The sequence below is a fragment of the Pistacia vera genome, unplaced genomic scaffold (assembly GCF_008641045.1).
Source record: "Pistacia vera cultivar Batoury unplaced genomic scaffold, PisVer_v2 Contig99, whole genome shotgun sequence".
Lineage (NCBI taxonomy): Eukaryota > Viridiplantae > Streptophyta > Magnoliopsida > Sapindales > Anacardiaceae > Pistacia > Pistacia vera.
In genome coordinates, this window is record NW_022196878.1 from 239,865 (window position 1) to 267,843 (window position 27,979).

Sequence of the window (27,979 nt, forward strand, 5' to 3'; positions counted from 1 at the left end):
AAGGGTAATGATAATGATCAAATGCTTTTATAGTTTTATTTCTTAAATATCATATAATGCTTTTATAATTACTTATAATTCGACTAATTTTTATATTATTTTTGTATGTTAACATGAATAGGTGAAGTCTCTACTATTGTGAGAACACTGTGATGAGTCATCTTCCAGATTTATCAACCACGATTATTGAGGGTTATTTACTATTAGATGATCAAGGTGTAAAAATGGTGCAATGTTGATTGTTATCTAGAGTATTGCCTATTAAGTTGATGTGTTTTTATTTGCACTTTGTTTCTACTACTTTGTAATTAGAGTGAAAATACACATTTTTTATTTTTTTTTTATTTTTAAAACATATTAAAACTTACATTTTTTAAATAAAAGAAATTGGGGCAATTCAATGGTTTTTGTATCTTTTTGTTTTTAGTACTTTTTATTATTTTATTTCAAAAAATTTTAATAAAAAATCAATAATGTAAGTTTTCTTTGGGGTATTTTTGCAGTTAACTCCAGCAAAAGCAACTTATGAAATCTAAAAGTCCTTTATTTTAAAATAAAAACTTTTACTTTTTTTTTATAAATAAAATAAAAATTTTAAACTCAACCTCAAGTCATTTATAACCTTTTATATTTTAAAAAGTTTTAATTACTAATAAAAAAAAAAGTTTCAAATATATCTTTTTTTATACTGATAGAGGTGAAATAGAAGAATGTTTTCTTTAATAAAAAATAAATAAGTCCTTGATGTTGTTGAATCAAAACTATAAGAACTAAAATTTTTGTACCTTAATCTAAGATATACCTAACTAGACATGGCAAAATAATTATATCCAAAACTTTTTAATTTTTTTAGATACAAATATTTAAGTTTAGATATATTTTAAGATTATCTCCTCATCATTTAAATTCAATTTTAAGCTATGATAAACGATTAATAGATAAAATTTTATAATAAAAAAATATAAAAAGGATATGTTAATGATAAAATAATATATATATATTTTTTAATGTTTCATATTAATATTTTAAATATATTATATGTTAATATAAATTAAGGGTGTCAAATATATCTTATTTATTTTTATATATATGTGTATACAACTAAATGAAACTCCAACTCTAATTTTTTTTTTTTTTTCAACACATACTTATACATACAATACCATGATAAATGAATTTTTAAAAATTAAAGAAAAGTTAATAAATAATATTACACTAAAAAACTTAAAATATAGATCATAATTGTTTTGACATTTAATTTATCAATACCCTTGTTATCTAACTTGAGGTATGACGATTTATTTTTCTATAATCAATAAGGTATTAAATATATTAATCCAACACAAATTAAGATTTGAAGTACTTAAGGTCTAAAATTCGTAAATTAGTATTATGGAAATTTTATTTGTATTTATAGCATTATTGAAATTCAATATAGAACCTAACTTATATAAAACCAAGGATTAAGATTTGAAAGAAAGAAAATTAAATATTTAGAAATTTTTATTTAATAAAGAGAGAGAAACAATATTTTTAAATGATGAATTAGGTGTTTTAGTTTTTTTTTTTTAAATAAAATAATTATAATTTACATATGAAATATTGGAAAGTTTATTAACATAAAATAGTAACCTTTTAAAAATAAAAATCTTAAGAAATTAAATACGCGATTAAAAGAAAGGGAGGTGGGGCCGTGGGGAGTAATTTTGGAAGAGTCCCGTGAATAGCGGCTTCTTTCCACCGCTTTCTCGTAGAGATCACCAACACGCTACACGCTTAGTGTTCGTCCACACCACTATTTATCCTCTACCTCACTCCTCACCTTTAATCTACTCTTACCAATTCTCACCAACCACGTTCTAAATAATCCCTACCTACGCGTGTCAAACTTTCACTGACTAAAACTCCACTACGCTCTTCACTGCACCGGATCGAAGTTTCTCTCGTAATGTCCGAACCGGACACGCTGACACACATCAATTCCTAAAACAAAAATATAAAAAATACGCTAAATTGGCCGATGCGCATTGCCCACCCCTTCGTCTTCCTCACGTAACCTAACCACTGTTCATTCTCACAACCAAACCAACATCCTTCTTCCTCCAACACCACCCTCCATCAAAAAAAAAAATAAAACAATTTACTCGTGTCAAACAACTGAAAAAACGATTTTTTTTCTGTTTCGGGATCGTATCAGAAAACTGTTTTCGCAAGTTTTTTTTAATGCATGGCAAAGTTAAGAAAAGATTATGGAGTCTGAAAAACTAAATTTGCATGCGCTTGTAGGAAAATTAAGGAAGCCTTCATGGCACCGTTTCTTCTTCTTCTTTTGACTCTGGCGATAATCATCTCTTTGCAAATTAACAAAGTCTGCATACCCCATCCGGTCAGTCTTTTTTATGGATCAACGGAGTCCGATCAGTGGTTTGTTTATCCGGAAATGTTTCGGGTTCTCGGGGCAGTTGCCGAGGAGGAAGTCGTGATGTCGATAAAGGATTTTGGGGTGTCGGAGATGGGAAAACGTCGAATACCGAAACGTTTCGGAAGCGGTACTTTACATGCAAGGTTTTGGAGATAGAGGTGGCACCAGTTGAATGTGCCGGCCGGTACTTGGCTTACCGGAAGCTTCAATCTCACCAGTATTTCACGCTGTTTCTTGAAAAGGATGCTGTCATTTGGGCTCTCAGGTAATCAAAATCACTGTTTTGATTTCTTGCTTTTGATTTCTGGGATTTGTTTTTGTGTTTTTTTTGTATATTTGAAATTTTATAATCTGGTCTATTTTTTTTTTTTTTTTTATTTAGTTTAAGGGTAACATTTTTTTGTCTTTTCGCTTGGATTCACGGTTCAAGAATTGACTTGAGAGTTCTTTACTGATTGTGAAGGTTTTTAGTTGAAATTTTGAATTGGAATTCATCAATAGGGTTCAAAATGGTAAGTTTATATGAAAAAGTATGATGAGTTGTTCTGGTTTGACATATTCTTTGTGTTAAGTGTATAGTTTAATTTGGTCACGTTATTCTTAATCATAACTATTGTTTAATTTGGTCATTAGCAAGGTAGGCAGGCTAGTATGGTCCTCTCCTCATTTTGTCCTTTTGTTCCTTTTCCAAAAGGAAAAAGAAGGCTGGTGTGGGTGGGTGTTGATTCTGCTGATATTCATGCCAACCCAAAGGACCCACCAAATAATTCATTATCATATTGGTAAAGTTACTAACACTTTCTAATAAGTGTATATGTAATGCAGTGGTTACTGGCCCTGTATAAGCTATACACTCTTTAATAAAGTATATGTGCATGTAGTATGGTTAAATATTTCGGTTTTAATGTCGTTAGATAGTAGGTCCCAATTATGATTTTTCATGTTGCTAGTGACATCAGATTCTTGGTTGTGCTGGTAGCATTTGTCTCTGCCTATGCAACATTCAGAAACATGTGAAATGATGACTATTGACTTTATCTTAATGGGAGCAACCTGATTAGATGAATAATACAGCTCGAATCGATGTTTTTATGACGTAAAAGTGTAAATCTTGTTGTGTTGTTCTAATCTTTGTGTTTTCGATCGATAGGACACAAGAATGCCCATCTAGAGCCATTACCGTCTTATGGAAGAGGGAGAGGAGAGTTAGGAGGAAGACATATTAGCCTTATTCATGGAGATGGCCTCACCAATGTTGTCATTACAGGTATCAATTCTTTTTGCTTTGAATATTTTTATTCTTGAATGCATAAACAATGTTCTATATGCTTTCATAATCATAAAGGAGTGAAAGGAAGGGAAAAAAAGCAAGAATTGCTTCGATTATTTCTGCTTTTGAATATTATGATCTGTATTCATTAGCGTGTGAAAACATCTTAATGGACTTGTTTGATTGTTGAAAATAAAATAGGCTTATCTTCATAACTTAGATCCACTTAGATCAATATTTTTTTCGCAGACTGTTTCGTCCGTAGAATATATTTTATATGCTATTCTTTTTATGGTGTGTGGAACGAAACTTATTTCTAAGATAAGATTCATTGAGTACTTTATTTTATTAAATTACCAAAAAAAAAAAAAATCACCCGAGAAAGTTGTTATCGTATCAGCTTATGTGTTGGAATATTTTTTTTTCCTGTGATGATTATCCAAGATAATAGACGGAAGAGGACTCGTCTTCTTCTTCTCGTTTGTATTGGTTATACAATGAATTGAAGGATAGATGAAGTCACTAGTTTTCATATATGGTACTTTTAATAAGGAAACAGGAGGTTAATCTATCATAGACTCTTTAAATATGTGAAATAATGTCTACATCTCACATATAGAATTGAAATTTTTATAATTCGGTTTATTGGATTTTATTTTTCTGTCTTTCTTCTGCCCAATTTTGGGATATTTGATTTTTCCTTTCCTTCAATCATTCTCTTCCCAACCAACAGAGAAATTGTCCGCCTGTATATTTTTTCTTTCTTTCGTACTTAAATTCTGCGCCTATTTTTCTTCAACCAACCGTGAAGTTTCCTTCAGATTGAGGTTCCATAAAATAAATGTGCATAGAAAATTATATGTTTGAAAATTTGTGGTAGTTCATTAGGTAATCTATGGAAGATTCTTATGAGTTGTAATTAGAATTCAGTTTCTTTTACTTCCAAAATGATGAGTCATTTCTTTTCTAATGACCAATGTGAAAATTCTTATTTAGTAGTGTCTAAAACCAAAATTATGCATTATGTCACCCACAGTATGTCATCTACATTTTCTATTTATCATTTGGTAAACCATTGGTATCAATTGAGTCGAATGGTTTTTAAGTGCATCCGATAATTTTTTGTATTTTCAGGACCAGAATGGGAAGATGATGGTCAAGGGAAATTGTGGTGGGACTTATGGTGGAACAGAACATTGCAGCACACAAGAGGCCACCTCAGAACTAAAGAACTCTCATAACATTCTCATCTCCAATCTCACCTTCCATAACTCTCCCTTTTGACTATCCATCCAGTTTATTGCAGGTTCGACAATTTTTATTAATTCTCTCTTCTTGTTTTAATTATCCGCTATCTTCGGTAATGCTTGCTAACATGACAAAGAGTTAAGCAACTCTAAATGCTATCGTGCAAGACCAGTTAAGCTTTTGTTGTTTAATATATAGAAGCAAGTTGAAATATGTATGTTTCTCTCTAGTTGTGAAATTGCCGGACATCTGACAATTGAACAGAAAATTAATAAGAGTCATATGACCCCATCTCTGACCTAATGTTGAAGATAACTTTGTGCCACCGTGTGGGATCTATTAGGCTTGCTGTGGAACCAAACCACATAGAATAATTGTGAACAGAATCATTATATATACATAGCAATCATTATATGGTGCATTTTCCATCTAGTGATCGATTGACTTCATGATCATGCCTTATAATGGACCACTAATAGACAGAGAATTATTTGTTTCAGCAATGTATTATCAGAGGCATGACAATCCTTCAGATAGACATGGGAACTATTTTGTAGAAAACGGTTGGCTTTAACATGTCTTGTCCAATGGAGCTGAAGAAATTGTCTCATGAAATCCCTGCAAAGTGGGGGAGGTTTACCATTAGCAATTGTGGCTGTAGGTGGTCTTTTGTCAAACAAAAACAAGGTTGTCTGTAAAGGCAAAAGCTACTTCGTGGTTTGGTCAATTAGGAAGCAAGCCCCATCTAAAGTTGCTACAGAGTTTTATCTGAAGGTTATTATGATCTCCCTCACCACCTCAAGTCATGCCTCTTGTACTTTTGCGTTGTTTCCACAAGGCTTTAAAATTAATTTTGGGAGACTAATACGCCTAGGATAGCTGAGGGCTTTGTCCATATGCGAAACCTACTCCTTGAACAAGTTGCAGAGGATTACTTGATAGAGCTCATTGACAGAAGTTTGGTTCAAGTTCTGTAGAAAGGCTTGGGACGAGTTAGAAGATGTAAGTCCATGATCTATGATGAAATCCTTATCAAAAAGACTAAAGAATTGGGTTTCTATCGAGACCTAAGTGGAGAAGTCTTGAGTCATAAATCTCGTCGTATTTCAATAAATAGAGGTACTGATGATGCTCTAAAAGAATCAAGGATTCAATGATCGTTCTATTGTTTTTTCAGAGTAGACAAACTTCCTCAGTCTTTCATGATACACTTTTTGCCCATTTCAAGCTTCTGAAAATGCTTGATTTTGAAGATGGTCCTGTGGACTACCTTCCTGATGGAGTGGGAAAGCTCTTTCATTTGCACTACTTAAGTTTGAGAAGAACAAACATAAAGAACTTCTCAAGTCTATAGGCATGCTTTTTAACTTAGAAACTCTAGATTTAAGGAGTCTTTTGTGTCTGAGCTGCCGGTTGAGATCAAGAATCTAAAAAAAATTGCGCTGTCTAATTGTATACAATAAGGACGGAACCGGTACCAAAATACATAAGAGTCTTGGGGTTTTACGAACCTACAGATGCTAGATTTTGTGGAAGTAAACTTTGAAGTTCTTGAAGAGCTTAAGCACTAAGGCTGTTGAGGAGGCTGGGCATTAAACTTGAAATAGAGATTTGAAGGATCTGTTTGTTATTGTTGAGAATATGGAAAATGTGAAAGTTTGGCTGTAGAATCTAAATCTGAAGAAGATTCTTGATATATCATCAGTAGCCTCTCCTCCACAATGTCTTCAAAGATTGTGTTTACAAGGGAATATAAAGCTGCCGTTTTGGATTTTTGAACTTCAAAAACTAATTAAAATAGAATTGATTTATTGGAGAATAGCTGTATTGATACCAAAGTGCCCTTCAAGCCTTACCTAATTTATTGAGGCTCAAAATCCGTGTGAGGTGTTGTGATGAGAAATTGGATTTCAAAGAAGGTTGGTTTCCGAAGCTTGAAGTTTTGCAACTCATTTGATACCATAAGTGCCCTTCAAGCCTTACCTAATTTATTGAGGCTCAAAATCTTGTGAGGTGTTGTGATGAAATTGGATTCAAAGAAGGTTGGTTTCCGAAGCTTGAAGTTTTGCAACTCATTAACTTTTGAGATTAAGATGGATGATGATAGATAAAGGTTCTATGCCTAATCAAAAAGAATTTGTGTTGGACCATGCCCACTTTTGAAGGAGTTTCCAACAGGAATTGAGCATCTAACATCTTAGAGACTTGTATTTGTGGTGATGTTGAAAGAGATTTATTGGATGATGAACTCACTAAACACATTCCACAAGTATCGGTAGTTATCAAGAGGAATATGGAGAATATTTTGAATACAACCTAAATATTTGTCATCTCTGTCTGTGAAGATTTTATGAAGCTTGTTGAAAAACTAGGCCCATGTGACAGGCTGTTTCGTCCATCCCTGAAAAAACAGGTTTGTTTTTTTAACAATATGTATTTACTGTTAGATGATCAAGGTATAATAAAGGTGCAATGTTGTTTGTTATCAATATATGATCCGTATATAAAGTAATTATTGTTTGTTATAGGTTGATGATCCATGTAAATATGTGTACCATGTAATTGTCTTTTGAGTGTTGTCTTGAATTGATGTGTTTTTTTTGCACTTTGTCCATACCTTCTATTTGCACTTTGTTTCTACTACTTTGTAATAGAGTGAAAATTGACCAGATCCGAATTATCTCTTGAAACCCTCAATTACTACTCTTCTTTTACTGTTTTTTCTCTCACATAAATCACAAAACTGTGTGTCTGCTGCCTATTTTGATGGGCAGGACAAGCACTTCCTAGTTTGGTAATTAATGAAGATTAGATAGTAACCCCAAAGACAAAGTTTCACTGGTTGAACAACATGCATGGTGGTTGATTTGTTTCCCCTTGAGGAGGAAAAATTAATGAATAAACTTTTCAGTGATTGTAGGCCGGTGGAAATTGTGAGAGAAACATTGGGGATAAAGCCGAGGGTGGGCCATGTTGGCCCACGCACAGCATGACCGGCACGAAAAAGCACGCATGACAAGACACGACACAAAAAAAAGCATGGCACCAAAATATGTGGGTCGTTGCCGTGGGCCTTAAAAAGCCCGTGGACCGGCACGGCACGAAAAAAATAAAATTAAAAAATAATAAAATTATTGGGTACGTTTTGGTTCCATATTATTATCATATTCCTAATCATATTCCCCAATATTGTTTGAACCATTATTTGAGAATATTACTGTATTTTTAATTACTTTTAGACCCTTTAAGTTTATTAATTTCATTAAATACCCTAAAAAAAGTTTAAAATTAACAAAAACACCCTCACCACCCATAAATTGGAATTGTCTTCACCGATCTGACCGGAAAAAGTCATATCTGGCCATCGTTGACTGAAAACAACGGCCATATCTTTGGCTGTCACTGACAGTAAAAATGGACTTTTGCGTCGTCGACGACCACATCTGGTCGTATATTTGGCCTTTTCAAACCAGATCCGTGGCGGATCTGGTCAGAAAAGGCCATATGATGCGTTACGACACAGATCCGACCAGTCTGTGTCGTAATGCAATTTTCCAGCCATTCCGGCGTGGTGGCCGGAATCTAGCACTACGGGTGGTGGGGGTTTTTTGTTATTTTACAAAATTTTTATAATTAGGTGTTTAATTAAATTAGCAAACGTAGGGGGTTTTTTAGAAATTTTTAAATTTCCCTTCGTAAACTCCCTTATTTAACTACCCATATTATTCTCAAATCCTATCCAAAATAATAAACCAAACCCATCAAATTCTCTCTCACCCTAACGGTGAAGTTGTGGTGTGTGAGGAAGGTCTTGCATATATTTAGGAAATTTAATTATAATAACATATATGTAAATTAATTAATCAAATTTATTATTTAATTCAACCTCAAGTCCCTCACAACTTTTTATGTTTTAAAAAGTTTTAATTACCGATGAAAAGTCAAATATGTCCTTTATTCGTCTAGTTTTATACTGATAAGGTAAAGTAGAAGGATGTTTCTTTTTGGAAAAATAAATACTTCCTTGATTGTTTATGAATCAAACCATAGGGACTAAAAATTTGCCCCTTAATTAAGATACCTAACTGGACATGGCACAATAATTATGTCCAAAACTTTTTAATTTTTTATACAATATTTAAATTTAGATATGTTTTAAAGTTATCCCTCATCATTTAAATTCAATTCGATACAATAAAAAGTGCGATTAAAAAATAAAATAAAAAATAGGGGGATGGGGGATGGGGGAGATTTTAGAAGAGTACCGTGAATAGCGCGCGTCTTCCACCGCTGTCTCGTGGAGATCACCAGCACGCTACACGCTTAGTGGGCTTCACACCCATCAATTTATCCTCTACCTCACTCCGCACCTTTTACTAATCTACTCTACTACTTCTCACCGACCACGTTTCCAAATATCCAGCACCTACGCGTGTCAAATGTTCATTGACAAAAACTCCTCTACGCGCTTCACTGCACCCGACAAACCGGATCGAAGTTTCTCTCGTAATGTCCAACCGGACACGCATCAATCAACTCCTTAAAATCAAAAATATAAAAAGCATGCTAAATTGCGCCATATGCGCATTGCCCACCCCCTTGGTCTTCCTCACGTAACGCACCACTGTTTCATTCTCACAACGAAGCCACATCTCTTTCTTCCTCCCAACACCACCCTCCATCAAAAAATAAAATAAACCAATTTACTCGTGTCAAACAACTGGAGAAAACGATTCTTTTTTGTTTCGGATCGTTCTCAGAAAACTGTTTTCGCAAGTTTTTTTTTAATGCATGCAAAGTGAAGAGAAGATTAGGGTCTGAAAAACTAATTTGCATGCGCTTGTAGGAAAATTTAGGAAGCCTTCATGGCAACGTTTCTTCTTCTTCTTTTGACTCTGGCGATAATCATCTCTTTGCAAATTAAGACAAAGTCTGCGTACCCATCCGGGTCAGTCTTTTTATGGATCATCGGATGTCCGATCAGTGGTTTGTTTATCCGGAAACTTGTTCCGGGTTCTCGGGGAGTTGCCGAGAGGAAAGTCGTGATGTCGATAAGGATTTTGGAGGTGTCGGAGATGGGAAAACGTCGATACCGAACGTTTCGGAGAGCGTACGGTACATGCAATTTTTGGAGATAGAGGTGGCGCCAGTTGAATGTGCCGGCCGTACTTGGCTTACCGGAAGCTCAATCTCACCAGTAATTTCCCGCTGTTTCTTGAAAGGATGCTGTCATTTTGGGCTCTCAGTAATCAAATCACCGTTTTTTATTTCTTGCTTCTGACTTCTGGATTTTGTTTTTGTTTTTTGTATTATTTGTAATTTAATAATCTCGTCTATTTTTTTTTTTTTTTTTTAATTCGTTTAAGGTAACATTTTATTTTGTCTTTTCGCTTGGATTATGGTTCAACAATTGACTTGAGAGTTCTTTATGATTGTGAGAAGGGCTTTTAGTTGAATTTTGAATCGGGAAATCATCAAATAGGGTTCAAAATGGTAAGTTTATATGAAAAAGTTTAGATGAGTTGTTCACTGGTTTGACATATTCTTTGTGATAAGTATTAATTTAATTTGGTAACATTATTCTTAATCAAACTATATTTTAATTGGTCATTAGAAGGTAGGTACGCAGTCATGGTCCTCATCCTCATTTTGTCCTTTTTTACTTTTTCCCTAAAAGGGAAAGAAGGCTGGTGTGGGTGTGTGTTGATTCTGCTGTATTCAATGCCAACCCAGAGGACCCCCAATAAAAATGAGTAATCTATATTTACACCATCCATTACATCATTTTCATTACACCATCACCATTTTATTAATAATTATTTTATTAAATATTAAAAAAATTCAAATAATTAAAAATTTGTGTGGATGTGAGATATGCTACATCATGGTGTAATGAAACATAGTGTAATAGTGATGTAAATGTAGCATTACTCAATAAAAATTCATTATCATATTGGTAAAGTTAACTAACACTTCTAATAAGTGTATATGTAATGTAGTAAGGTTACTGGCCCTCTATAAGCTATACAGCTCTTTATAATAAAGTGTATGTGTAATGTAGAGGTTAAATATTTCAGTTTAATGTGGTTAGATTGAAATGTCACAATTATGATTTTCATGTTCTAGTGACATCAAGAGTCTGTTTGTGCTGGTAGCATTTGTCTCTGCATTGCAACATTCAGACAACTGTGAAATGATGATTATGACTTTATCTTAATGGGGAGCAACCTGATTAATGAATTTTAGCTCGAATTGATGTTTTATTGACCGTAAAGTGAAATCTTGTTGTGTTGGTTCTAATCTTTGTGTTTTCGATCGATAGGACACAAATGATGGCCCATCATAAGCCATTACCGTCTTATGGAAGGGAGAGAAGATTAGGAGGAAGACATATAGCCTTATTCATGGAAATGGCCTCACCAATGTTGTCATTACAGGTATCAATCTTTTTGCTTTGAATATTTTTATTCTTGAATGCATAAACAATGTTCTATAATGCTTTCATAATCATAAAGGAGTGAAAAGGAGAGAAAAAAAAGCAAAGAAGTCTTCGATTATATTCTGCTTTTGAATATTGATCTTGTATTCATTAGCTGTGGTGAAAACTATCTAATGGACTTGTTTTGAGTGTTGAGGAGAATAAAATAGCTTATCTTCATAACTTAGATCCACTTAGATCAATAATTTTTTTCGCAGACTGTTTTCGTCCGTAGAATATATTTTATATGCTAGCTTTTGTCTTCTTTTTATGGTGTGGTGGAACGAAACTTATTTCTAAGATAAGATTCATTGAGTACTTTATTTTTAATACCAAAAAAAAAAAAAAAAAATCACCCGAGAAAGTTGTATCGTATCAGCTTATGCACTTGGAATATTTTTTTTTCCTATGATGATTATCCAAGATAAGTAGACGGAAGAGACTCGTCTTTCTTCTCGTTGTATTGTTGATACATAAATTGAAAGGATAGATGAGAGTCCTAGTTTTCATATTATGGTACTTTTAATAGGAACACGGAGGTTATCTAATCATTAGACTCTTTAATATGTTGAAATAATGTCTACATCTCACATATATAATTGAAATTTTTTATAATTCTTGAAGTGGATTTTATATTTTCTGTCTTTCTTCTGCTAATATGATATTTGTCTTTTCCTTTCCTTCAATCATTTATCTTCCCAACCAACAGAGAAAATTGTCTGCCTGTATCGTTTTTCTTTCCTTTGTACTTAATTCCGTCGACCTATTTTTCTTCACCAACCAGTATTAGTTTCCTTCAGATTGCGGTTCCATCAAATAAATGTGCATGAAGAAAATTTTATATGTTTGAAAATTTGTTTGGTAGTTCATTGGGTAATCTATGGAGAGTTCTTATGATGAATGTCATTTCTTTTCTAAAGACCAATAGTGAAAATTCTTATTTAGTAGTGTCTAAAACCAAATTATGCATTTATGTCAGCCCACAGAGTGTCTCTACATTTTCTATATATCATTTGGTAAACCATTGGTTCAATTGAGTCGAATGGTTTTATAGTGCATACGAATAATTTTTTTGTGTTTGCAGGACAGAATGGGACGATTGAGGTCAAGGGAAAATTGTGTGGGATTATGTGGAACGAACATTGCAGCCACAAGAGGCCACCTCCTAGAACTAAAGAACTCTCATACAATTCTCATCTCTAATCTCACCTTCCGTGACTCCCCCTTTTGGACTATCCATCCAGTTTATTGCCGTTTCGACATGTTTTTATTAATTCTCTCTTCTTGTTTTAATTCTCTCTCTATCTTCGGTAATGCGTGCTAACATGACAAAGAGTTATGCAACTCTAAACGCTATCATGCAAACCAGTTAAGCTTTTGTTGTTTAATATATAGAAGCAAGTTGAAATATGTAGTATTCTCTCGAAGTTGTGAAATTGCCGGACATCTGACAATTGAATAGAAAAAGGATAAGAGTCTATGCCCCCATCTCTGACCTAATGTGAAGATAAGACTTTGTGCCGCCCTTGCGGGATCTATTAGGCTTGCTGTGGAACCGAAACGGCATAGATATGTTGAAACAGAATCTTAATATACATAAGCAATCATTATTATGGGCATTTTCTATCTGTGATTGATTGTAACTTCATGAACATGCCTTATTTGGACCACTAATAGACAGATTTATTTGTTTAGCAATGTATTATCAGAGCATGACAATCCTGGCTCCTCTTAATGCACCAATACTGATGGTATAGATCCAGGTAAACTTGTCTTTCTCTTATCGTTCTGTAGTGGATATGCATCACTCCCAGTCTTCTTTTTTTAAATGTGTATGACATATATTTTTGTTGTTTCCATTTTCTAAATAGACCAGACTCGTGCACCAATGTATGTATGAAGATTGTTATATTGAGAGCGGGGATGATCTAGTGGCAGTAAAGAGTGGGATGGACCAGTATGCATCGCCATGGCTCTTCCAAGCTCAAACATCATAGTGAGGAGAGTTTCCGGCACCACCCCAACTTGCTCTGGTGGTGGAATATAGTGAGATGTCTGGAGGGATTTTTAATATAACTATAGATCATTTACATGTCTGGAATTCAGCGGCCGGTGTGCGTATAAAGACTGACAAAGGTAGAGGGGGATATATTGCAAACATTAGATAAGTAATATCCAATGGACAGAGTGAAGGTACCCATAAGGTTCAGTAGAGGCTCTAATGACCACTCTGATGACAGATGGGATCCCAAGCTGTTCCTAAGGTTAAGGGTATTTACATTACTAATGTTGTCAGCGTAAATTCAACTAAAGCCCCTTTCTACAGGCATCAAGAATGCGCAATTTGAAGAATCTGCATAAAAATATTAGTCATTAGGCCTAGCTGCATCGGCAACGTGGCAATGTGAGTTTGTTTCAGGTTTTACCAGTCGGTGTTCCCTTCACCATGCCCCCATTACATAAAATGGCACTTCTTCCTGGTGTTCATTTTCCTGAGCTTCTTTGGATGGTTTCAGATTAAGCAAAAAAAAATTGAGTTCGAACTCTCGATTTTCAATGGTTTGCATTCAGGAATGAAGTTTGCTTACAGCAAAATGGACTGGAAGGTGAACTAACATTTGGGCATTGAATGCTCGGATTTGTTGGAGCAGAGAAAGTGAAGTTTTTTTATCTTTAGATGGGATGCTAATGAGCTTGATAAAGCACTGGTCGTGGCCTAGAATTCTGGCAGAAGCCTGATTTTACTTGTTCAAGTCGGCTAGCTGTGTGGGAAAGGTTTGTCAATGGATACTATGTGTGTTGCATGATGATTTTTCTGGTGGGTAAATATTTACCTGACTCGAACTGATTTTGTACATCAATTTCGAGATGCGTAAATGAGGCTTATAGGTCCTAGCTAAGCGAGAGTGAATAAAGGAGAGAAAGTGCAGATGTATAAAGAATACATGTAAACAGAAATTGAGATTGAATTTAGTGATAGATATAAAAATTTTAATTTTCGTTTGTTCCAAGCGTGTATAGATGTCAGAGCTTAAATGTTATGTTAAGAAAATCTTTCGTACAACAAACTATTGATAACCAACCTATTATAAGGCGAGTTCATGTCACAAATCCTGACATGATGTTTCATTATTGATTGGTTGTATGTTCATTAGATAGGAAGTTCTTATAATGTCAAGTTTTTGGAAGTAATTGTTCAAAAAAAAAGGGCACAACAAATGGTAAAGGCAGCATGAATAGGGAAGATATCAGTACCTACGTTTTCCCCCTCCCAGCAAGAGCCGTACTAGATATCAGTTTTTAGATTATGAATACTGGCCATATCTAACCAAAGTAGACTCTCAAACCAAAATTTCTCATCAAGAAAATAGCCTCAACAACATTAAAAATTGCCTGTACAATAATTAAAACGTTTACACCTACATCGCACCAGCATAGTAGAATATACACCAGTAATTCAAGCAATCACTAAATAGCCAAAGTCATGGAATTTTACAAGTCACCTGGAACTTAGTTTGAACACTAATCAATGAATTCAAATACTGACTCCCTCAAAGCATAACGCAGAAATAATACCAAATATGTAAAAACATATAATAACTCACAATTTTACATTTTTGGAGAGTTTGTATGAGATACTTCAAACAATAATAATATATTTTCCTTCAATATAAGATTTCAAAATCAAATGCTATTCATAATAGCATTTATTCATCACCATAACAATGCTATCTGAGTTCCCACAAATATCGGGGAAAAAGATATAAAGTGACCAAAGAACCACAGAAGTGGCATTACAACAGAAACAAGAAAGCAAAAAAGAAGCCTCAAAGTGAACCCTCTTCCCTCATCTAAAATTACCCTCATATCAGTCCCAACCATCCAAAACTGAATTGAAGGATAAGGCCATTATATTGTAAGTTACAATAACCCTATCTAATCACATGTATAGTACTTCCAAAATCAAATATTAATTATTGAAGCCAATGAATCATACCCTTGAATCTATACTTCTTTACTCCCTGCTGCCGCCGCTGCTCCTCAATTATCTTCTTATTCTTCTCAAGCGCTGCAGCAACCTCTGGAGCATATACTTCTCGTCATGCTTAGCCAAAACTTCAGTCGCCGCAAAATAACAATCTCCATTTCTCGCCTTCTCCGAAACTTCTTATCCGTTTTCGCATTCTTTATCTCCTCCGTAAACGGCTTGATAAACCCTCCACAATCACTGAATGACCCTCTCTAAACAAATCGGGTAATGAACCCTGATACCTAACTAAAACATCAGTAATTAAGTCAGTGATTTCAAACTCTATATCTGGAGAAGATGCCGGATGGGCCACACTGCCTTCAAGGACCAAACCGCCAAGCCTGAACTTGGTTTTTGTCGGGTTTTCTTGGTATTTTTCAAGAGCTTCAGTTGGAGTCACGTAAAAACTACTGATCTTGAAATTGTTGAGGACAATTACTATGAACCCAGCATACAGCTGAAGGTCAGTGCATAGGTCCGAGAACGACGGTTCTGTAGCTGTCGAGCTCGGCCTCCTATGTCAACCTTGTTGGACGAACCGGATGCCGACGGGCAGTGGAGAGGAAACGTAATGAATTATAGCCATTGATTTGGTGGCGGTAATCAGACAGTAAAGAGTGCATTGATGCTGAGATTCCATAACGGTGGCAGCGGAGTCAAGAGGACGTGGATTGTGGTCGGAGAGTATGACAAGTTGGGACTGAGACGAGAGGTAAATCGGTGGCCATGTTGGATTTTTCTCAATAAAATTAGTTTCAGCCTCTTATATATCAGGCCAAAGAAAGAATTTTCAACAATTCTTGCCCTTCTTTGCTGGGATAAGCTGCAAAAGTTTTAAGCAAAGGGAAAAGCATGAGACACAAATTGGATTCGAAAAAAATAACATACACAATAAGAATACTAAAAATTTTGATCCCTAAACTTAAAAAACATTAAGACAAATGTTAAATTTGGGATATCTGTTGCAAATATGTTACAAAATTACGGCAAAAACCCTAATTTCTCCTCAACAAAAAAAACAAAAAAAAAAAGACAAAACCAAAAACAATAAAATAAAATAAAATAATTGGGCGAGAACCAGAACTGAGCTAGTTTAAAACTATTAACACAATTAATATTGATACAATAAAAATTAAATAATTAGTTCTTAAAAAAAAAAAAAAAAATCAATGGATCGTGAAGGAGTCTGAAATTTGAAATATGTTTTGAGCTTCATCAAACCAAAGTTCATAATCTTCAAACCATTGAATATAAGGTAACAGAAGAGATTCCAGTTACCTAAAAAAGACGGAGGCGTCGGTGAGTAGAAGAGTTTGAAGGACCTCGACGCGGTGCGGGTGGTGGCGAGGGGAGGGGAGGCAAGGCGGCCGTTGCTATTGTTTGGAATAAGTGGCGGCGCTTAGTTTAATTTATAGTGAGTTTAGTGTGAAATTCTAAATATAACCTCACATTGATAAAAATAGTTACTTTTTAAAGAAGGGTGTAGAATAAGCATTGTAAAAGTACATCTACCACCCCATTTTTTGGGATATTATATTTAATTTTATTTCCAGTTTACAGATGGAATTTTAAAAATTTTAAGAGGAAAAAAATTTACAACCCCAACCATTATAAAACTTACCTTTATCTCCCTCAAGTTTCAAAAATGTATAATGGCACCCTACGCCAGAGTTCAAGTCATTTTAATTTGACAAGTAAAAGGTTTTTTTTAATCATTTCCTTTCACGTATAATTTGGTTAAATTGATATTATTTATTAAACCAATCGTATATCAACTAATAAACCCTCAAAATTTACAAATTAAGAAACTATTAACAAAATTTAATTGAAGATGCCATTGATATTGAACCATAATGGATGGTTGATATTTCAATCTTAGTTTGATGGTAAGCATGGTGGCATCTTCGCATAGTAGGCTGTGTTCGTAACATGGCAAGTCGCAATGAGCTACAGCCAAGGCTTGCAAGCTTGCATTGGAATCGAATACAAGCCCACATCGTTCTTAGCCACAACGTAGCCTATAGTGACAAAATCAGGAAATTGTATTTAGGGATTAAAGTGTAAAGTTTGATAAATAAGGAGAGTGACAAGTCTAATACATTTTAAGGGATAAAACTGATAAAATTTTAATAGTGCAAATTCCAATAGATGAATGAAACTCGTGTTACGTGTATGCTTTTGTGTATTATTAATTTGGGAGAAGGACAATTTCCCACCCAAGGTTGGGCTAATGACACTTTCTCATCCGTCAAGTTTCAAAATAGACACTTTCTCATCACTGACAAAAACAAAAATACTTTTTACTATTTAATTTAATTATTTTATTATTATTATTTTATGTCATGCAACAGGACCAATTACCAATATGCCCTTTCTATAAGTATGAAAATTGTATATAAATTTTAGTTAAATTCCAGTAAAAGTGTAAAAAATTATTTTTAATAAAAAGTTAGAGAGACAAATTGTAAATTTACATTCCCATTAATAATAACAATACCCTGTAATTGAGCAATAATAAAAGATTGTTGGACAGGTATTAAAATAAGCATTGAGAAGATTCTACAAAGAGTGAAAGAAGTAGAAACATGAAAAAACCATATCAATTTTTTTTATTTATTTATTATTATTATTAGTTTTTTATTGGTTCATGTCTCTCCTTTCACTTCTTTACCACCCATACCACACACTCTCTGGAACAACAGCAACATTTTGCAGAATCAAATTTCTATTTTTCTAGTATTCGCATAGACCATAGTAGCAACTTCCCAAAACCCTCAAACTCGTATGGTTTCTCTAACATCTCTTTTTCATTCTCCAACCTTAATTTCTTGATGTTCATCATCTTCCTCTTCTTCTTCCTCCACCAAATGTATTCTGCCTAGAGCTGGTCAAGGATCGGTCCTAAGCGAGCCTGGGCCTAGGCCTGTTTGGGATTGGTCCTTTGGGACTAGTCGCTCATGGGCCTGGGACTAGTCTCAGGCCCATGATGAGCAATTTTAAGACCCAGACCAGTCTTATGGGCCTGCAAAATTTCTTTTTCCCTCCTTATCTTTTTTTATATTTTAGGGGCGAAATGAAATTCTATAGGGGGGTTTAGTAATTTTCAGGGGTAGATTAGTAAGTTTTTAAAAGTTTAATTAATTTTAAAAAATAATAAATTAATTAATGGTTAATTTTAACATAAATATAATATTCACACATTCACGCTTCACAAATAAAAATTATTTATCTTCATCGTCAACAATATTTAAATCATTAAAATATGTGTTCCTAAAGAGTTCAAGTAGTTCAGGATCTTCAGGCTGTTGTTGTAGTCTTCTCTCTACATGAGTCCAATCTCGTAAACACGTTATCACTTCAATCATCTCATCGGTTAAAGAGCATCTCCTGTCTTCAACAATCCAACCACTCGTTGAAAATGTTGACTCAGATACAATTATAGAAACTGGTACAGATAAAATGTCACGTGCCATTTGGGCTACAATGGGGAATCGACTTTGATGTTGGTTCTACCATTGAAGCAATTCCATCTCACATTTCTTCTTTATCGTCATGTAGGACATGTCCATTTATAGGTAGCAATTCAGCTCATTTGATCCATGTATGTACAAGCTGGAGTTGTTACTTCTGCCATGTTCCATATACGTCCACATGCTCGATCCTTGATGAAGGTCTCCATCAGGGTCCTAATCGTCTCTCCTTGACGTTCCACTTCCACTTCCATTGTACCTATTCTGATATAAAGAAAAAAAGCTTTCCAATTTTTGCTTAAAGTCAGTCAAATAAGAAGTATAATCATATCCTAAATGCTGGTCAATCTCAGTAATTATACAGTTAACTACGTATAATTTAAACCTAGAATTTATAACAAGGCCTAATCTATATGAGAATGGAATATCTAACCAATATTTCTTGTATTTTTCTTCTATCTTTAAAACAATTTCCATTAAAACGTCATTATATCTATATTTAGCAAAAGTTTTAGAAATTTGAAGTAAAATATCTAACGCTAAATTATTAGTCGGATAATAAATACCACTTAATGTATTAGTGGAATCATAAAAAAATTTAAGAAATGAATAAAAACGTTCACAAACCGCCCAATCATCATAGCTGGCAACTTCCTCTGGATGGTTCTTCCGGTTGATGAAATCTATAATTTGTCTTGCAATTGGCAAAACTTTTTCCAACATCAAGTAGGTGAAGTTCTAACGGATAGACAAGTCCGTACATAACTTCAAAAGTCGAACCGGTGGATCCTCTTGCCTACAATATTTGATATACTCTTGCCATCTTTTGGTGCTACCGTCGACAATAAATCTGATAATCATGCCCACCCTCTCCATCTTTGAATGTATAACATCCAAACCCACTTTAACAATCAAATTGATGATGTGGCAAGCACATCTATGGTAAAAAAATTTGTCTTTACCATGCGGATCCAATCTCTTTTCAAATAAAGAGATTGTCGCGGTGTTAGTAACTGTATTATCAAGCGTTGGCAACCAATGGTTATTAAATGAACCTTCCCCCCCAGCCCATTAATAAGATAACTAACTGGACATGGCACAATAATTATGTCCAAAACTTTTAATTTTTTATACAATATAAATTTAGATTGTTTTAAAGTATCTCCTCATCATTTAAATTCAATTCGATACAAATAAAAAGTGCGATTAAAAAATAAAAAATAAAAAATGGGGATGGGGGATGGGGGAGATTTTAGAAGAGTACCGTGAATAGCGGCGTCTTTCCCACCCTGTCTCGTGGAGATCACCAGCACGCTACACGCTTAGTGGGCTTCACACCATCAATTTATCCTCTACCTCACTCCGCACTTTTACTAATCTACTCTACTACTTCTCACCGACCACGTTTCAAATAAATCCAGCACCTACGCGGGTCAAATGTTCATTGACAAAAACTCCTCTACGCGCTTCACTGCCACCGACAAACGGATCGAAGTTTCTCTCGTAATGTCCAAACCGGACACGCATCAATCAACTCCTTAAAATCAAAAATATAAAAAAAGCATGCTAAATTGCGCCATTGCGCATTGCCCACCCCCTTGGTCTTCCTCACGTAACGCACCACTGTTTCATTCTCACAACGAAGCCAACATCTCTTTCTTCCTCCCAACACCACCTCCATCAAAAAAAATAAAATAAACCATTTACTCGTGTCAAACAACTGGAGAAAACGATTCTTTTTCTGTTTCGGGATCGTATCAGAAAACTGTTTTCGCAGTTTTTTTTAATGCATGCAAAGTGAAGAGAAGATTATGGAGTCTGAAAAACTAAATTTGCATGCGCTTGTAGGAAAATTTAGGAAGCCTTCAGGGCACGTTTCTCTTCTTCTTTTGACTCTGGCGATAATCATCTCTTTGCAAATTAAGACAAAGTCTGCGTACCCCATCCGGGTCAGTCTTTTTTATGGATCATCGGAGTCCGATCAGTGGTTTGTTTATCCGGAAACGTGTTCCGGGTTCTCGGGGGAGTTGCCGAGGAGGAAAGTCGTGATGTCGATAAGGATTTTGGAGGTGTCGGAGATGGGAAAACGTCGAATACCGAAACGTTTCGGAGAGGTACGGTACATGCAAGGTTTTGGAGATAGAGGTGGCAGCCAGTTGAATGTGGGCGCGTACTTGGCTTACCGGAAGCTTCAATCTCACCAGTAATTTCACGCTGTTTCTTGAAAAGGATGCTGTCATTTTGGGCTCTCAGGTAATCAAAATCACCGTTTTTATTTCTTGCTTCTGACTTCTGGGATTTTGTTTTTGTTTTTTGATTATTTGTAATTTAATAATCTCGGTCTATTTTTTTTTTTTTTTTAATTTCGTTTAAGGGTAACATTTTATTTTGTCTTTTCGCTTGGATTATGGTTCAACAATTGACTTGAGAGTTCTTTACTGATTGTGAGAAGGGCTTTTAGTTGAAATTTTGAATCGGGAAATCATCAAATAGGTTCAAAATGGTAAGTTTATATGAAAAAGTTTAGATGAGTTGTTCACTGGTTTGACTATTCTTTGTGATAAGTATTAATTTAATTTGGTAACATTATTCTTAATCATAACAATAGTTTAATTTGGTCATTAGGAAGGTAGGTAGCGAGTCATGGTCCTCATCCTCATTTTGTCCTTTTTGTTACTTTTTCCCTAAAAGGAGAAGAAGGCTGTGTGGGGTGTGGTGTGATTCTGCTGATATTCAATGCCAACCAGAGGACCCACCAAATAAAATGAGTAATGCTATATTTACACCATCCATTACATCTTTCATTACACCATCACCATTTTATTAATAATTATTTTATTATAATATTAAAAAAATTCAAATAATAAAAATTTGTGTGGAGTGAGATATGCTACATCATGGTGTAATGAAATAGTGTAAAGGTGATGTAAATGTAGCATACTCAATAAAAATTCATTATCATATTGAAAGTTAACTAACCATTCTAAAGTGTATATGTAATGTAGTAAGGTTACGGCCCTCTATAAGCTATACTAGCTCTTTATAATAAAGTGTATGTGTAATGTAAGGTAAAATTTCAGTTAATGTGGTTAGATTGAAATGTCACAATTATGATTTTTCATGTTGCTAGTGACATCAAGAGTCTTGGTTGTGCTGGTAGCTTTGTCTCTGCATATGCAACATTCAGAAACATGTGAAATGATGATTATGACTTTATCTTAATGGGGAGCAACCTGATTAGATGAATAATTTAGCTCGAATTGATGTTTTTGACCGTAAAAGTGTAAATCTTGTTGTGTTGGTTCTAATCTTTGTGTTTTCGATCGATAGGACACAAATGAATGGCCCATCATAGAGCCATACCGTCTTATGGAAGAGGGAGAGAGAGATTAGGAGGAAGACAATTAGCATTCATGGAGATGGCCCACAATGTTGTCATTACAGGTATCAATTCTTTTTGCTTTGAATATTTTATTTTGAATGCATAAACAATGTTCTATAATGCTTTCATATAAAAAGGAGTGAAAAGGAAGAGAAAAAAAAGCAAAGAATTGCTGATTATATTCTGCTTTTGAAATTATGATCTTGTATTCATTAGTCGTGTGAAAACTATCTTAATGGACTTGTTTTGAGTGTTGAGGAGAATAAAATAGGCTTATCTTCATAACTTAGATCCACTAGATCAATAATTTTTTTCGCAGACTGTTTTCGTCCGTGAATATATTTATATATGCTAGCTTTTGTCTTCTTTTTATGGTGTGGTGGAACGAAACTTATTTCTAAGATAAGATTCATTGAGTACTTTATTTATTAAATTACCAAAAAAAAAAAAAAAAAATCACCCGAGAAAGTTGTATCGTATCAGCTTATGCACTTGGAATATTTTTTTTTCCTATGATGATTATCCAAGATAAGTAGACGGAGAGGACTCGTCTTTCTTCTCGTTTGTATTGGTTGATACAATGAAATTGAAAGGAATATGAGAGTCGCTAGTTTTATATTATGGTATCTTTAATAGGAAACAGGAGGTTAATCTAATCATTAGACTTTTTAATATGTTGAAATAATGTCTACATCTCACCTATATAATTGAAATTTTTATAATTCGGTTTAGTGGGATTTATATTTTCTGTTTCTTCTGCCTAATTATGGGATATTTGTCTTTTCCTTTCCTTCAATCATTTATCTTCCCAACCAAACAGAGAAAATTGTCGCCTGTATCGTTTTCTTTCCTTTGTACTTAAATTCCGTCGACTATTTTCTTCAACCAACCAGTATTAGTTTCCTTCAGATTGCGGTTCCATCAAATAAATGTGCATGAAGAAAATTATTATATGTTTGAAAATTTGTTGGGAGTTCATTGGGAATCTATGGAAGATTCTTATGAGAATGTCATTTCTTTCTAAAGACCAATAGTGAAAATTCTTATTTAGTAGTGTTAAAACCAAAATTATGCATTTATGTCAGCCACAGAGTGTCATCTACATTTTCTATATATCATTTGGTAAACCATTGGTATCAATTGAGTCGAATGGTTTATTAAGTGCATACGAATAATTTTTTGTGTTGCAGGACAGAATGGGACGATTGATGGTCAAGGAAAATGTGGTGGGACTTATGGTGGAACAGAACATTGCAGCACACAAGAGGCCAATCCTAGAACTAAAGAACTTCATAACATTTCATCTCTAATCTCACCTTCCGTGACTCTCCCTTTGGACTATCCACCAGTTATTGCCGGTTCGACATGTTTTTATTAATTCTCTTCTTGTTTTAATTCTCTCTCTATCTTCGGTAATGTGCTAACATGACAAAGATTATGCAACTCTAAACGGCTATCATGCAAGACCAGTTAAGCTTTTGTTGTTTAAATATAGAAGCAAGTTGAAAAATGTAGTATTCTCTCGAAGTTGTGAAAATTGCCGGACATCTGACAATTGAATAGAAAATTAAGGATAAGAGTCATATGACCCATCTCTGACCTAATGTTGAAGATAAGACTTTGTGCCGCCCTTGCGGGATCTATTAGGCTTGCTGTGGAACCGAAACGGCATAGAATAATTGTGAAACAGAATCATTATAATACATAAGCAATCATTATTATGGTGCATTTTCTATCTAGTGATTTATTGTAAATTCATGAACATGCTTATATTGGACCACAATAGACAGATTTATTGTTTCAGCAATGTTATTATCAGAGGCATGACAATCCTGGCTCCTCTTAATGCACCAAATACTGATGGTATAGATAGGTAAACTAATGTCTTTCTCTTATCGTTTGTAGTGGATATGCATCACTCCCAGTCTTCTTTTTATTAAATGTGTATTGACATATATTTTTGTTGTTTCCATTTTCTAAATATGACAGACTCGTGCACCAATGTATGTATTGAAGATTGTTATATGAGAGCGGGGATGATCTAGTGGCAGTAAAGAGTGGATGGGACCAGTATGGCATCGCCATGGCTCTTCCAAGCTCAAACATCATAGTGAGGAGAGTTTCCGGCACCACCCCAACTTGCTCTGGTGTTGGAATAGGTAGTGAGATGTCTGGAGGGATTTTTAATATAACTAGATCATTTACATGTCTGGAATTCAGCGGCCGGTGTGCGTATAAAGACTGACAAGGTAGAGGGGGATATATTGCAAACTTAAGATAAGTAATATAACCATGGACAGAGTGAAGGTACCCATAAGGTTCAGTAGAGGCTCTAATGACCATCCTGATGACAGATGGGATCCCAAAGCTGTTCCTAAGGTTAAGGGTATTTACATACTAAGTTGTCAGCGTAAATTCAACTAAAGCCCCAGTTCTACAAGGCATAAAGATGCGCAATTTGAAGAAATCTGCATGAAAAATTTAGTCTATTAGGCCTAGCTGCATCTGCAACGTGGCAATGTGAGTTTGTTTCAGGTTTTACCAGTCAGGTGTTCCCTTCACCATGCCCCCAGTTACATAAAAATGGCACTTCTTCCTGGTGTTCATTTTCCTGAGCTTCTTTGGATGGTTTCAGATTAAGCAAACGAAAATTTAGGTTCGAACTCTCGAGTTCAATGGGTTTGCATTCAGAATGAAGTTTGCTTACAGCAAAATGGACTGGAAGGTAACTAACATTTGGGCATTGAATGCTCGGATTTGTTGGAGCAGAGAAAGTGAAGTTTTTTTATCTTTAGATGGGATGCTAATGAGCTTGATAAAGCACTGGTCGTGGCCTAGAATTCTGGCAGAAGCCTGATTTTACTTGTTCAAGTCGGCTAGCTGGTGTGGAAAGGTTTGTCAATGGATACTATGTGTGTTGCATGATGAGTTTCTGGATTGGTAAATATTTCCTGACTCGAACTGATTCTGTACATGCAATTTCGAGATGCGTAATGAGGCTTAAGGTCCTAGCTAAGCGAGAGTGAATAAAGGAGAAGGAAAGTGCAGATGTATAAAGAATACATGTAAACAGAAATTGAGATTGAATTTAGTGATATGATATAAAAATTTTAATTTTCGTTTGTTACAAGCGTAGTATATAGAATGTCAGAGCTAAATGTTAATGTTAAGAAAATCTTCGTACAACAAACTTATGAGATAACCAACCTATTAAGGCGAGTTCATGTCACAAATCCTGACATGATGTTTCATTATTGATGGTTGTATGTTCATTAGATAGGGAAGTTCTTATAATGTCAAGTTTTTGGAAGTAATTGTTCAAAAAAAAAGGGCACAAAAAATGGTAGAGGCAGCATGATAGGGAAGATATCAGTACCTACGTTTTCCCCCTCACAGAGAAGCCGTACTAGATATCAGTTTTTAGATTATGAATACTGGCCATATCTAACCAAAGTAGACTCTCAAACCAAAATTTCATCAAGAAAATAGCCTCAACAACTTAAATGCCGTACAATAAATTAAAACGTTACACTACATCAAGCACAGCATAGTAGAATATACTACCAAGTAATTCAAGGCAATCACTAAAAAGCCAAAGTCATGGAATTTTACGTACCTGGAACTAGTTTGAACACTAATCAATGAATCAAATACTGACTCCCTCAAAGCATAACGCAGAAATAATACCAGAATATGTAAAAACATATATATAACTTCCAATTTAACATTTTGGAGAGTTTGTATGGAGATAACATTCAAACAATAATAAATATTTTCTTCAATATAAGATTTCAAAATCAAATGCTATTCATAAATAGCATTTATTCATCACCATAACAATGCTAATCTGAGTTCCCACAAAATATCGGGGAAAAGAATGATAAAGTGACCAAAAGACCACAGAAGTGGCATTACAACAGAAACAAGAAAGCAAAAAAGAAGCCTCAAAGTGAACCCTCTTCCCTCATCTAAAATTACCCTCAATCAGTCCCCAACCATCCAAAACTGAATTGAAGGATAAGGCCATTATATTGTAAGTTACAATAACCCTATTCTAATCACATGTATGAGTACTTCCAAAATCAAATATTAATTAATTGAAGCCAATGAAATCATACCCTTGAAATCTATACTTCTTTACTCCCTGCTGCGCCGCGCTCCTCAATTATCTTCTTATTCTTCTCAAGCGCTGCAGCAACCTCTGGAGGCATATACTTCGTCATGTTAGCCAAAACTCAGTCGCCGCAAAATAACAATCTCCATTCTCGCCTTCTCCGAAACATTCTTATCCGATTTCGCATTCTTATCTCCTCCGTAAACGGCTTGATAAACCCTCCACAATCACTGAAGACCCTCTCTAAACAAATCGGGTAATGAACCCTGATACCTAACTAAACATCAGTAATTAGTCAGTGATTACAAACTCTAATCTGGAGAAGATGCCGGATGGGCCACACTGCCTTCAAGGACCAAACCGCCAAGCCTGAATTGGTTTTTGTCGGGTTTTCTTGGTATTTTCAAGAGCTTCAGTTGGAGTCACGTAAAAACTAACTGATCTTGAAATTGTTGAGGACAATTACTATGAACCCAGCAATACAGCTGAAGGTCAGTGCATAGGTCCAGAGACGACGGTTCTGTAGCTGTCGAGCTCGGGCTCCTATGTCAACCTTGTTGGACCGAACGGATGCCGACGGGCAGTGGAGAGGAAACGTAATGAATTATAGCCATTGATGGTGGCGGTAATCAGACAGTAAAGAGTGCATTGATGGCTGAGATTCCATAACGGTGGCAGCCGGAGTCAAGAGGAGTCGGGATGTGTCGGAGAGTATTGACAAGTTGGGATCTGAGACGAGAGGTAAATCTGGTGGCCATGTTGGATTTTTCTCAATAAATTAGTTTCAGCCTCTTATATATCAGGCCAAAGAAAGAATTTTCAACAATTCTTGCCCTTCTTTGCTGGGATAAGCTGCAAAAAGTTTAAGCAAAAGGGAAAAGCATGAGACACAAATTGGATTCGAAAAAAATAACATACACAATAAGAATACTAAAAATTTATATGATCCCAAACTTAAAAAAACAATTAAAGACAAATGTTAAATTTGGGATATCTGTGCAAATATGTTAACAAAATTACGGCAAAAACCCTAATTTCTCCTCAACAAAAAAAAAAAAAAAAAAAAGACAAAACCAAAAACAAAAAAAAAATAAAATAATGGGCGAGAACCGAACTGAGCTAGTTTAAAACTATTAACACAATTAATATTGATACAATAAAAATTAAATAATTAGTTCTTAAAAAAAAAAAAAAAATCATGGACGTGAAGGAGTCTGAAATTTGAAATATGTTTTGAGCTTCATCAAACCAAAGTTCAAATCTTCAAACCATGAATAAAGGTAACAGAAGAGTTCCAGTTACCTAAAAAAGACGGAGGCGTCGGTACGTAGAAGAGTTTGAAGGACCTCGAAGCGGTGCGGGTGGTGGCGAGGGGAGGGAGGCAAGGCGGCCGTTGCTATTGTTTGGAATAAGTGGCGGCGCTTAGTTTAATTTATAGTGAGTTTAGTGTGAAATTTCAAATATAACCTCACATTAATAAAAATAGTTACTTTTTTAATAGGTGTGGAATAAGCATTGTAAAGTACATCTACCACCCCATTTTTTGGGATATATTTATTTTATTT

The 27,979-nt window shown here is 34.8% G+C and overlaps 4 pseudogenes; 2 read left to right on the forward strand and 2 right to left on the reverse strand.

Annotated features, from left to right (window-relative positions):
* Nucleotides 1–2,249: 2,249 nt before the first annotated feature.
* LOC116121487 lies at nt 2,250–13,881 on the forward strand (annotated as a pseudogene).
* Nucleotides 13,882–15,392: 1,511 nt separating this feature from the next.
* Nucleotides 15,393–16,071, reverse strand: LOC116121488 (annotated as a pseudogene).
* Nucleotides 16,072–20,520: 4,449 nt separating this feature from the next.
* Nucleotides 20,521–24,979, forward strand: LOC116121512 (annotated as a pseudogene).
* A 1,448-nt stretch (nt 24,980–26,427) lies between these two features.
* On the reverse strand, nt 26,428–27,954 carry LOC116121489 (annotated as a pseudogene).
* Nucleotides 27,955–27,979: the final 25 nt, after the last annotated feature.